The 11,871-nt window shown below is 41.7% G+C and overlaps 2 long non-coding RNA genes across 2 annotated transcripts; both read right to left on the bottom strand.

Annotated features, from left to right (window-relative positions):
• Positions 1–348: 348 nt before the first annotated feature.
• LOC124651888 lies at positions 349–3,943 on the bottom strand. The gene is made up of 3 exons (XR_006987523.1): positions 3,848–3,943; positions 3,343–3,380; positions 349–396 (listed from the first exon to the last, which is right to left on the bottom strand). It is a non-coding gene; the product is annotated as an uncharacterized LOC124651888 (long non-coding RNA).
• Positions 3,944–9,586: 5,643 nt separating this feature from the next.
• On the bottom strand, positions 9,587–9,940 carry LOC124653828. Its single transcript, XR_006988040.1, has 3 exons — positions 9,865–9,940; positions 9,709–9,752; positions 9,587–9,628 (listed from the first exon to the last, which is right to left on the bottom strand). It is a non-coding gene; the product is annotated as an uncharacterized LOC124653828 (long non-coding RNA).
• Positions 9,941–11,871: the final 1,931 nt, after the last annotated feature.

An 11,871-nucleotide genomic window follows, 5' to 3' on the forward strand; every position in this document is an offset into this window, starting at 1 on the left:
TTTAGGAAACACAAGTGAGCCATCATAAAACGATCAGCTGACCCACCGATGCCTCCGCTAAACAAATGTCAACAACTAAAGTAACCATGATTCTTCCCAACATATAACCCGTTAAGATAGCAGTAACGGTAACGAGGTAAAACAGCACTAGCATGCACTACGACTCGCAAGGCAGACCCGATAACCAAACAATAGCTGTAGGAGGTGGTGGTGGCAATATGGGTTGCTTGAGGTAACAAGTGGAAAGGATACGTGACAAGAACGCAACTTAAGGATAGCATGAGGGAGAAGGCAAAATAAAATAGGTGAGCGACTCCTGCAGGGGCAGGAGTATAGGGGAAATGCTTGCCTGTTAGAGCTTGCCGAGGAACATCTGGAGAACTCGTCGCATCTCACCTGAAGCGACACAACCTGAATACAGATTGAATCTCTGTGCTTTTCGGTGCTAGTCCCTTGGATCAATCGCTAGCACACACAGTTCGATGAATAACCAGAATAGCAAATGCGTCAATTATTACAACGTATGATCCATGGTATAATTATTACAAAGTGCATAGCTCAAGGCTAGCTGAAAATAACATAGTTCAAGCAGCAATTAAATAAACGAAGAGCTCCATCACGCCACGGAGCGAACATGTTGGGTGTAAGCTCGCAACCTACGGTATCTCTTACTCGTCTTCGAATAACCTCGCAACATAAAACGTTGCAGCCCCGAAGGGTCATTACACTTGGTATGGAAATGGCAAGATGTCATATGGTGGCTTTTCTGGCGCCTATCGCTACATGATATTTGGCAGGTGGAGTTCATATTTGCGCAAAGCCAGTTTTATTTTCCCTACTCTCAAAACATTTATTCAAAACATAGTATATCAATAAGACTAATTACTACCCATAAACCACCTGGTGCATTAATTTCAGAAATTCGACTGACGAGATCATCCAACAGTTTCAAGCTCTAATTGCTCATAGATGTCCGTAACCGGGGACACGGCTAAGTACTTAGTTTTGACACTCTCGAGAGGCTGTACACATTCCCCACATGACCTAGTCTATTCTTCTTCCATGATGCGCATTTTGCTCAAATGGACAGATGTCGACTAGGACAAGACCTTTCAGAAGCAATATCTCAACCACAATGGACGCGCTCCGTCCTACCAATATCTACCACCCTCTGGTACATTGGGTCGAGTTCTCGCAACCTACTCAATCTAGCCGGAGCCCATATAGCATGTGGTTGTACTGGAAGCTACTAAAACAAGAAAACCAGGCTAATCTCTTTGTTCCTGGGTGGCCAACCTCAAGTGTGATGCACACGGTGCTGCCATAGAAATGACCCCGGTGCAACCACTCAACATAAACCAAGCATTACCACTTACCACACAGGGGTGTATTAATTTGACATGGTTGTTTTCATTAAGAGAATAAAACCTTTATCTCTCGCAATCTCTCCACTTTGATATTAACCCAGGGCCAGCAATTTGAAATCATTATGCACATAAAACAACTACCAATGCATAGAAAACAGTAGGATAATGAGTTTGTGACACTTGCCTTGGTCGGTGTTCAGACAGTCGTCGCAATCGCACTCGTTGCAATCCGGGCAATCTAACGCAAGCAAAATAATTCACAATCAAACACCAAACAACACAAACAGGTAAAACACATAGTGAAATTATGCATGCATGCTCTGGAAAGAAATTTGATATCAAACATTTTTATAAACAATTACTTTATGCAATAAAGATTTCAAATAGCCATTTAACCATGAACAAAATATATATGTATAAAATAGTTTTTACTATCTCTTGCAGGCATACTGGTGGATAGGGAATTTAAGTATCTGCAATTTGGCGTTGGATTCATATTAAAATTGTTTACAGAATTTAAAATATACTAAAAATACTATATACATGATTTTAAATTGCAAAATTCGCAAGTTTCGTAACAGTACAAACTAACAGTACCAAAATATTCCTCTCATTTTTATGAATCCAACGATATATTATTTGTTCAATTCCGAGTTACGAAACTTTTATAATGAATTTTACAAGATTAAACATTTCGCGGTTTATTAATAATTTTATCCGAAAAGTTGTCAGAAAAGTTTCTCGGATGGAGAAACTTTCTACACGAAAGTTACAGAGAATTCAATTACGAACTCAATGCAAAAAGAATCATCTAAAACGGAGCTATAGATTATTTGTTATGAATTTTCAAAGTCTTTATGTGTGAAAGAGCTAGCACCATATACACTGGCTGATCGGTAGTAACAGCATGTGTCAGTTCAGTCTAAACAGACTATTGGATTTGGATCTAACGCCGTATAGAGGATATGTCTCGTACCTATAAGCACAGCACAATGAAACCGTCGGCCAGATGCTCCTCCGGCCTGGGTAGTGGTCGACGGGGTTGTGGGCTTCACGGGGCTCTCAGAGATTGGCTATTCAGCGTCTCTTCCTTCCTAGATCGACGATGACAATGGATTGGCCGAGCTCTTCTGCAGCGAAACTCCCGCGAAAGCTCCGGCGATCTCTCCCGAGCGGTTCCGTGCCCTGCAGTTGGGGAAAAAGGGATGAGGCGAAGCGGTTGAAGAAGGGGAACAACATGGAGTGATTAATAGGAGCTCGGGGCGACGAGTACTGGCCGCAATCGAAGACAATGGCGGCGGCCGTGATGAACTCCGGCGAGAAATTTGCGCAGCCTGGCGGCGCAAAAATTAGGGATTTTAGGGAGCAAAAACGGAGGAGATTATGGAGTATTTATAGAGGGATCTTTCGTGACAAAGGGGACACGAAATCGAACGGAATCGGGAGATTCTTTCGGCTTCGTTTTTGGTACAGAGTTTGTTTCCGATACGAAGTAGTAGTCTGGAGGTTGAAGACGTTCTGGTGGGACCCGCATCAGGAAAAAAAAAAGAAAACGAGATGAGAAAAACGAGAACGTGCGTGCCTCCAGTGAGCTGCATGCAGATGCTAGTTGGGCCCTTTGGTCGTGTCGTTCGGCCTGGCCGGCCAGTTCTTTTCTTCTTCTTTTCTTCCTTTCTTCTTTCCGTTTCTTATTATTAATTTAGCTACAGGTTATAAGGCTGACGCAATTAAATATACTAAAATTTGTAAATACTTCCAGTACTGTAGCTGGATATAATGGGCACAGCTCCAATCCAGTAAAGCACTGGATAAAAATAGTATGCATATAGATTAATCAACAAAGAGCAAAACTAGCAATATAAATCACTTTTATGCAAGAAGCAAGTAAAACCTTTTGTAAAACGGAAACTTTGACATGCTGATGTGATGCAATGTATGAATTTGAAAATGCACAGTTTTTAGGATGTTACATCACCCCACCACTTCGCGATCCTATCCGGGAAGAAGCAAATGCTGGACAAACAACGGATGCAAGTCTTACAACTACGAATAAGAACCGGCATGATCAAGATGATATGCATGGCATGGCAGATATGATGCGATGCACTTATCCAAATTAATCGGAGTCGGAACCCCGGACAAATAAATTAGAGTTGGAGTTGCATTTCTACCGACAAAGTTAAGTGTTGATTAGCATGGCATATCATGGCAGGGGTGCGCTACTTCAATATTAAACGGAGCGGGGAAAACCTAGTTGGAAATCCAAAATACTCCGCATATATGTTAGGTGATCATGCATAACTATCATCGGACGACATGATGCGAGTTGAAAACAAATGCAGGGATGGCATATTCATGTTCCTCATATTTTTCTGATCAAAATTCATATATAAAACATTTATTTTTGAGTAATAGTTTGAGAGATATGATTTTTGCAAGTTTAAAGCATTTTTTGTAAAAAGAAAAGGACGAGGAATAACCAGAGAGGGGTGATGGGCCGATCTGGCCTGGTTCTGCGTTGGGATGATCAGGGCCGGAACATGGCCTGATCTGGGTCCAAGGCCCATGGGTGGATCTGGAGCAGAAAAAGGATTGGCAAATTAAATCGCCTAGCCTGGAATTGAACACATGATCTTATAGAATGATATAGGTTGAACGAACCAGTGGGCTACTGAGTAGGATGTTGAAGGATACGGGTTGCGCCTACTTTTGAAGTTGACTAGGACGGAGCTCGGGTTCATGGCGGAAGGAGATCAAGTCCGGGACGGATCCGGCAATTACGGCCGAGACGGGGCAAGGGGGATGGCATCGGAGGTGCGCCTCGCTGCGGGGAACTCAGACATGGTGGCGCCAGTACTGGGGCATCACCGGAGATTCGCCGGCGACGAGCACCTACGGGAGAAAACGGCGGTCAACGCCGGTAGGCTCGCATAGAATGAAATTGAGAAGGGCTCGAGGTCCAGGGTGAAGAGGGAGTTACCAGGATCACGAATCCATGCCCGGAAACGACGGGGAAGCGCGGAGGTGGCCGGAATCGGAGAAGAAGCTCGGCGACCGACGCGGTGAATCGGCGACACTACGCTCAAAATACAGGGTATTAGCTCGATTCCTTGCACCCGAACGTAGAGGACGACGAGGCGGTTCCAACAGTGGTGGCGGCGAGGCTTGGGGTGGACGGAGTCGTCGACACGGTCAAGGTTTCTGTGAGGAGTCCATGGCTTCGGTGGCTGTTCGTTGGTTGCTCACAGAGAAGAAGAAAGGGGAAAAGAAAGGAGGAGATGGCGGCGCGAGGAGGGAGGAAGAGGAGGGGCGCTAGGGTTTCGGGGGAGCCTCGGCTCGAAGAGATAAGAGGGAGGAGGGAGTGGTTGGTGCTGGGCGAGGAGGACCACTGCCTCCACCACGCCATGTGAGTGCCCGGTGAGCTGGAAAGGGAAGACGACACAGGAGGGTCGAAGGGGTATGGGCTGAGTTGGAAGGGCCGGTGCTGGGCTTGGTGGGCTGCTCTGCAAGAATAGGGAGAGGCCAGGGAAGAGAGAGGGCCCTGATACGTCCAAAACGTATCTACTTTCCCGAACACTTTTGCTATTGTTTTGCCTCTAATTTGTGTATTTTGGATGCAACTAACACGGACTAACGCTGTTTTCAGCAGAACTGCTCTGGTGTCTCGTTTTTGTGCAGAAATCCAACTTTCGGGAAAAACCTCGGAATTTATGCAGAAGGCCCTATTTTCCCAGGAAACTAACGGAGCCAGAAGGGCAATTGAAGTGGAGGCCCGAGGGCCCCACACCATAGGGCGGCGCGGCCCAGGGGGCCCGCGCGGCCCTGTGGTGTGGCCCCCTCGGCCGGCCTCCGACGCCCTCCTTCGGACTACTTATTCGCCTCGACCTAAAAACGCCAGGAGAGAAGCCGAAGTCGCCATAAACCCTCCAGAACGCCGCCACATCGCGAAACTCCGTCGCGGGAGCCAGAAGTCTCCGTTCTGGCACTCCGCTGGGACGGGGAATTGGAGGAGATCATCACCGCCATCACCGCCAACGCCTCTCCATCAACCAGCAATGTTTCCCCCATCCATGTGTGAGTAATTCCCCCGCTGTAGGCCGAAGGGGATGGTAGGGATTGGATGAGATTGGTCATGTAATAGCATAAGATTGTTAGGGCATAGTGCCTAGTGTCCGTAGATGGTACTTTTATGATATTGTTGCAACTTGTTATGCTTAATGCTTGTCACTAGGGCCCGAGTGCCATGATCTCAGATCTGAACATGTTATTGATTCATGAAGATATTCGTTGTTTATGATCTTACCTACAAGTTGTATACACATGTCGCTGTCCGGAACCAATGGCCCCGAAGTGACAGAAATTGGGACAACCGGAGGGGGTGGCAGTGATGTGAGGATCACATGTGTTCACGGAGTGTTAATGCTTTGCTCCGGTACTCTATTAAAAGGAGTACCTTAATATCCAGTAGTTTCCCTTGAGGCCCGGCTGCCACCGGCTGGTAGGACAAAAGATGTTGTGCAAGTTTCTCATTGCGAGCACGTACGACTATATTTGGAACACATGCATATTGATTGATTAGTACTTGGATACCGTTTTATTATTATCTGCAAATGCCCTGCTATGATTGTTACATGAGTTTCTCTCATCCATGCAACGCCCGTCATCCGTCCCCGTGCCTACAGTATTTTAATCCTCGCTTGTTTACTATAATCACTACTCGCTGTCTTTGTTACTCTGCTGCTGTTATTTCACTATCGCTATCGCTATAAAACTGTTACTACTGATAAACTCTTGCGAGCAAGTCTGTTTCCGAGTGCAATCTGAATTGACAACTCCGTTGTTAAGGCTTCCAAGTGTTCTTTGTCTCCCCTTGTGTCGAATCAATAAATTGGGTAATACTTCCCTCGAAGACTGTTGCGATCCCCTATACTTGTGGGTCATCAAGACTATTTTCTGGCGCCGTTGCCGGGGAGCATAGCTTTATTTGGAAGTTCACTTGGATTAATATTGTTCACTGCAAATTCTCCATCATGGGTAAACCTCGCGATACTAAGATCGCCATATTACCATCCACTACAAGAAAAGGTACAATTCTGAGTACCTCTGTTGCACTTGATTCACCATCTGTGATTGATAAACTTGTTTCACCGCCACATGCTTCGCATGCGGGTACATCTGCTGAATCTGAACACTCTCATAATATTGATAATGTTTCTGCTGTGCTTGATGATAGTGGTTCATTGGGATCTTTTCTAGATGCTACAATTGCTAAATCTAGACAAATTGAAAATACTGAAACTCCTAATGCTACTACACCTGTTAGTTCACTCGAACTTGATTATTTTAGTGATGATCTTGAGGAAGATTATGTGGAGCTTGATGATGATTTTATTGAAAAATGCAATGCTACTACCGATGCAAGTAAAATTAAAAAGTTGCTTGCGGAACATACTCGTTAGATATAAACTGTCTCCCGATCCTAAATTTGCCACATCTCCTATAAACATTAGGGATAAAGATTATGATTTTTCTCTTGATCTATCTCATATAGCTATTGTTGAGAAAACACCTTTTTGTGGTACTCGAAAAAGAAAGTCTTGTTGAACACATGACTGAGTTATCTACTTTGAGTAGCTTGTTTTTCGATGATGTTAAGAAGCGTACTTACTTTGTTGCTAAAATATTTCCATTCTCATTAAAGGATGACGCTAAAACTTGGTATAATAGTTTGCCACCTGGTTCTATTAAAAGTCCAAAAGAATTACTTGCTCGTTTTCTTCCGCAAATACTTTCCTGCTAGTGCTCAACATGCTGCTTTGCGAGAGAGTTTATAATTTTGATCGGTGGAGATGAGGAGAAATTGCCTGAGGCTTGGGCGAGATTTTGCTCTCTTATTAGAGCTTTGCCCGACCATGATTTGGAAAAGCATGATTTACTTGATATATTTTATAGTGGACTAACCATTGAGTCTAGGGCATACCTGGATAGTTGTGCTGGTTGTGTTTTCGAGAAAAGAACTCCGGACGACGCTCGAAGAATTATTGGCTAAAATAGGCCGGAATTATGATGATTGGAATACGCTCGAACCAACTCCAACGCCAATAGTGAAGAAGAGGGGTTTAATTAAATTAAATGATGAAGATATGAGGGAAGCCAAGAAGTCTCTCAAGGAGAAAGGTATTAAATCCGAAGATGTGAAGAATCTACCTCCAATAGAAGATATATGTGAGATAATTCCCCCTTCATCCATGATTGAGGTAAACTCGCTTCAACGCTTTACTAGGGAAGATATTCCGTATTCAAAACCTCCTGCGCAATGCTTAGATGAGTTTGATAATTATATTGTTAAGCAAGAAAATTTTAATATGAGAGTAGAGAATCATCTAATGGAAAATTCTCAAGCTATTAGTCAATTGCATGATATTGTGGAGAGAACCTCCAATGATGTTAAGATGCTTGTTAAACATTTTCATATGATTCAAACTCAAATTGATCAACTCACTAAAGTGCAAAATGACTTGTTAGGAAATAATGCTAAAGAAAAACAAGCTTATGAAGTAACAACTAGAGGTGGTGTCTCTACCCAGGATCCTCTATATCCCGAAGGGCATCCCAAAAGAATTGAACAAGATTCTCAACGCACCTGAACCTAGAGCTCATTCTAGGAAAAAGAAGAAGAAACATAAAAATGTTGTAGAATCCTTCGAACCTCGTTAATGATCCTAATAGTATTTCTATTTCGATGCTGAAACTGAAAGTGGTAATGAACATGATAATAGTGAAGATAATGATAAGAATGATACTCCCGATAAAGAAGAGGTTGAAAAAGAACCCGAAAAGCATGCTAAAAATAAAAAGTATACTAAAGAAGATTTTATTGCTTGAGAAACATGGTAATGAAAGAGAACCTTGGGTGCAAAAGCCAATGCCTTTTCCTGCTAAGAAACTAAAATCAAAGGAAGAAGAACACTATAATAAATTCTGCGATTGGATGAAACCTTTATTCTTGCAAATCCCTTTGACTGATGCTATTAAATTGCCTCCTTATTCAAAGTATATGAAAGATATTGTTACTAACAAAAGGAAAATCCCCAATGAGGAAATTTCCACTATGCTTGCTAATTACTCTTTCAATGGCAAAGTTCCAAAGAAGTTGGGCGACCCAGGTATACCTACTATTCCTTGTTCTATTAAGAATAATTATGTTAAAACTGCTCTATGTGACTTGGGAGCCGGTGTTAGTGTTATGCCTTTTTCTCTATACAAGAGACTTTACTTAGATAAGTTGATACCTACTGATATATCTTTGCAAATGGCTGATAAATCTACTGCTATTCCTGTTGGTATATGTGAGGATGTTCCTGTTCAAGTTACTAATAACTGCTTGATATTAACTGATTTTGTTGTGTCACTACAAGAAACTAGGCATGTACAGACGCTCATTTAAATGGTTGGAGACGCTTTATTTCATCTCTACTGCATTATAGAGCCGCTTTCATAAAGCGTCTTTGAAACGTCTCCTTATGCACCGTCACAAAGCACATAGAGACGTTGTGCCATGCGTGTCTGGAAAACATGAGACGCTCATATTGCATCTCTACAAGCCTAGAGACGCTTTTATATATGGATTATTATAACGTCTCAACAATCCCTATGAACGCTCTATTACGTCTCAAATAAATATAGAGATTAATTTTAGTTGCTTCAGGGTAGTGACGTATGGCTCAATTTTCTTTGTTTTTTATATAAACATTGTTTGCCTGATGAAAACGCGATCATTGTTCATCACATATATATTCCACCGATGAAGCATATTCATATACAAAAATTATATTGAGAAGACACTGAGACAAAATCACTTGGAAAGACGAAGTTGATGAAAGCTTCAAGCATCCATAAGGTGCAAATACACTTGGAAAAAATATACGAGCTTACATACATTTTCAGACTTTCTATCTCTAAATAGTACGAACTATCTAAGAATTTTCAACATGTGAGATCCAATATCTTCTCCACAACTGCCGCATTTGTAGATATCATTTATTTTCCTCCAATAAGCTGCAAGTTCCATTTAGAAAATATGTTAGTTAATCCAACATAATTCGCTCAGAAAAATTTAACAAACAAACTTCACGCAATGAAATTTCAGAGTGTTGACTAATGGCACCTACATAAATAATTTTCAGAAAGAAATTAAAAACAATGAGATGGTACTTACTGAATCTGTCCTAATCTTTGAGTGTATCTACTAATGGTTTCTTCTGCAATAGAATCCGCATGACTAATGCAAGCTGCAGAAAAAAGAACGGAAAAGAAACTTGATTTTAGTAAGTACCCCTACCTCGTGATGGAACAATACAACGCTAGAAGTGTGAAACACCAGACCTGCAAGAGAACAAATAGCCCTGAGCCATGAATATGTTGCATTGCCACATTTCAGTTTTCTGTCTTAAGATAAGGTGGGTTCATATAGAAATACAAGTATGCATACACATACCTGCACTAGGCAGCTTATTTTACTGTCTCCGGACAAATGATCCTTCTTTCCTCTTCTTTTCATCACCTAACACAGTAATAAGATTTGTAAGAGCAAGAAGGCCTCTTCGCAGATGTAAAACGTGAGGCCATCCTTTTTTCCGTAGATACCGTGAAAATAGCATGACAACAACTGCAAATGAATAATACCCATTATGATAAATAAAGGCATGTTTTACAAATATGTACCAAAATTAGTGGCCAATTGTGTCTATTTTAGAGCAATTCATTGTCCAAAACAATAGTTCTTCTGAACTTTGCACTTGAATATGTAAGCATCTGCACTTAAATGTACAAACATCATGGAAGTAGTTCGTGGTCTCAATTCAAAACCTATAACCAAAAAATAGCGTAATATAGCAACACGATAGGTAGAAACAGAATACAGAGATGGTACTGTATACAACATGATAATAGCAAATTTCCTGGCAACCATGCAGTTAGCATATAGCCATAAACTCCGTACTACTTTTTTTTACAGGAATAGATAATTGGCAGCTGCATATTTTATGACCGATAAGTACTCTCACCGTACCTTTGATCCTTATTACTATTCTGGATATCGACTAACACAAATTGCTAGGACCCGTTCAGTCATCGACAACATACTATCCTGCATAAGTCAATAAGATTATCCCCATCAATTATCTTAAATCCAGATTGTAGCGGAACTGAAGAAAAACATTCAAATCTCAGTAAATAACTCGGAAAAAGTTAATGGATATTGTAAACGAGAACATGATCAAAACAGTCTGAACTTTGTGCATGCTGACGAAATTGGTGACATATACTCCATCAATTCCACTTGAGTGCTGATAAAGTTTTAACCCTTCTGCAAAAATTAAAAGCAATTTCCACGGATACAGGACAATAGAAACACACTTTAATACATACTCAGTCACGGAATGAAAGCAACACATCTAAGGACAGGGGAGAAGGAACTAAAGCACTAATTCGCAGCATACAGGTAAAATAAGTCATGCAGACCTCATACGGTAGATGATGTGGAAGCCAGCGAAGGTTGCTTACCATCTTATATCGGGAGATGGAGAAGACCAATTCTGGTCGGTGTCTCATACCGCCATTTGTCTTGGGAGACGAATTCCTTGCGCTGCCTGGGGGAGAGGATCCCGGGGAGGGATGAGGGCGGAAGGGGGTTGGTATTCGAGAGGGCAACGGGATAGTTCGCCGGAGAGCAACACCGCGGTGGACTCTACTGGCGGCGGCGCTAGGTTTTGCTAGGTTCTAAGTCAGATACGTGAGAGATGGGAGATTGGTAGAAAGAAACCTGGGTTGTGGGTTTTCTGGGCCTTCGGGTTTCGTGGGATTATTTTTATTTTCCTTTACAGATATATTGAGCGGGGGATTTACGTGGTAATGGGACGCTACATAGAGCGTCTCAAAACGACGTCTTTACATCATGTTTTTTTTTTTTTTGAGAATATCTTTACATCATGTTGGTTCTAAATGGAAGACGTCTCTACGTGACTATTTTGGTGTAGTGTGTTGGAAATGCCTGAAGATGATAATATGTCCATTATTCTTGGGAGACCTTTTCTTAACACCGCAGGGGCTGTTATTGATTGCAATAAAGGAAAGGTTACTTTCAATGTTGATGATAAGGAACACACCGTCTATTTCCCCAAGAGGATTGAAAAAGCCTGCGGAGTTAATACTATTTCTCATGTGAGAACTATCAAAGTGGGAACTATTGATTGTCCTATATATGTGCCTAAAGAAGAATATCAAACTCTTGTGATTGGATCCATATCAATACAATTCAAGGTAACATGATTGATTTGAGGTTTATTTCTTCATATGCTATGTAAAATTTATTTGGTAGCAAGACTTGATCAACCTTGTTAACAAATACCTTTTATATGCATAGAGGAGGTAAACAACATCTCTTTCTTCCTCCACTTGCTCTAGTTGCTGTAGCACTTTTAATTTGCAAAGTTTCTTAATTGAT

The sequence above is a fragment of the Lolium rigidum genome, chromosome 5, assembly GCF_022539505.1.
Source record: "Lolium rigidum isolate FL_2022 chromosome 5, APGP_CSIRO_Lrig_0.1, whole genome shotgun sequence".
Taxonomy (NCBI): domain Eukaryota; kingdom Viridiplantae; phylum Streptophyta; class Magnoliopsida; order Poales; family Poaceae; genus Lolium; species Lolium rigidum.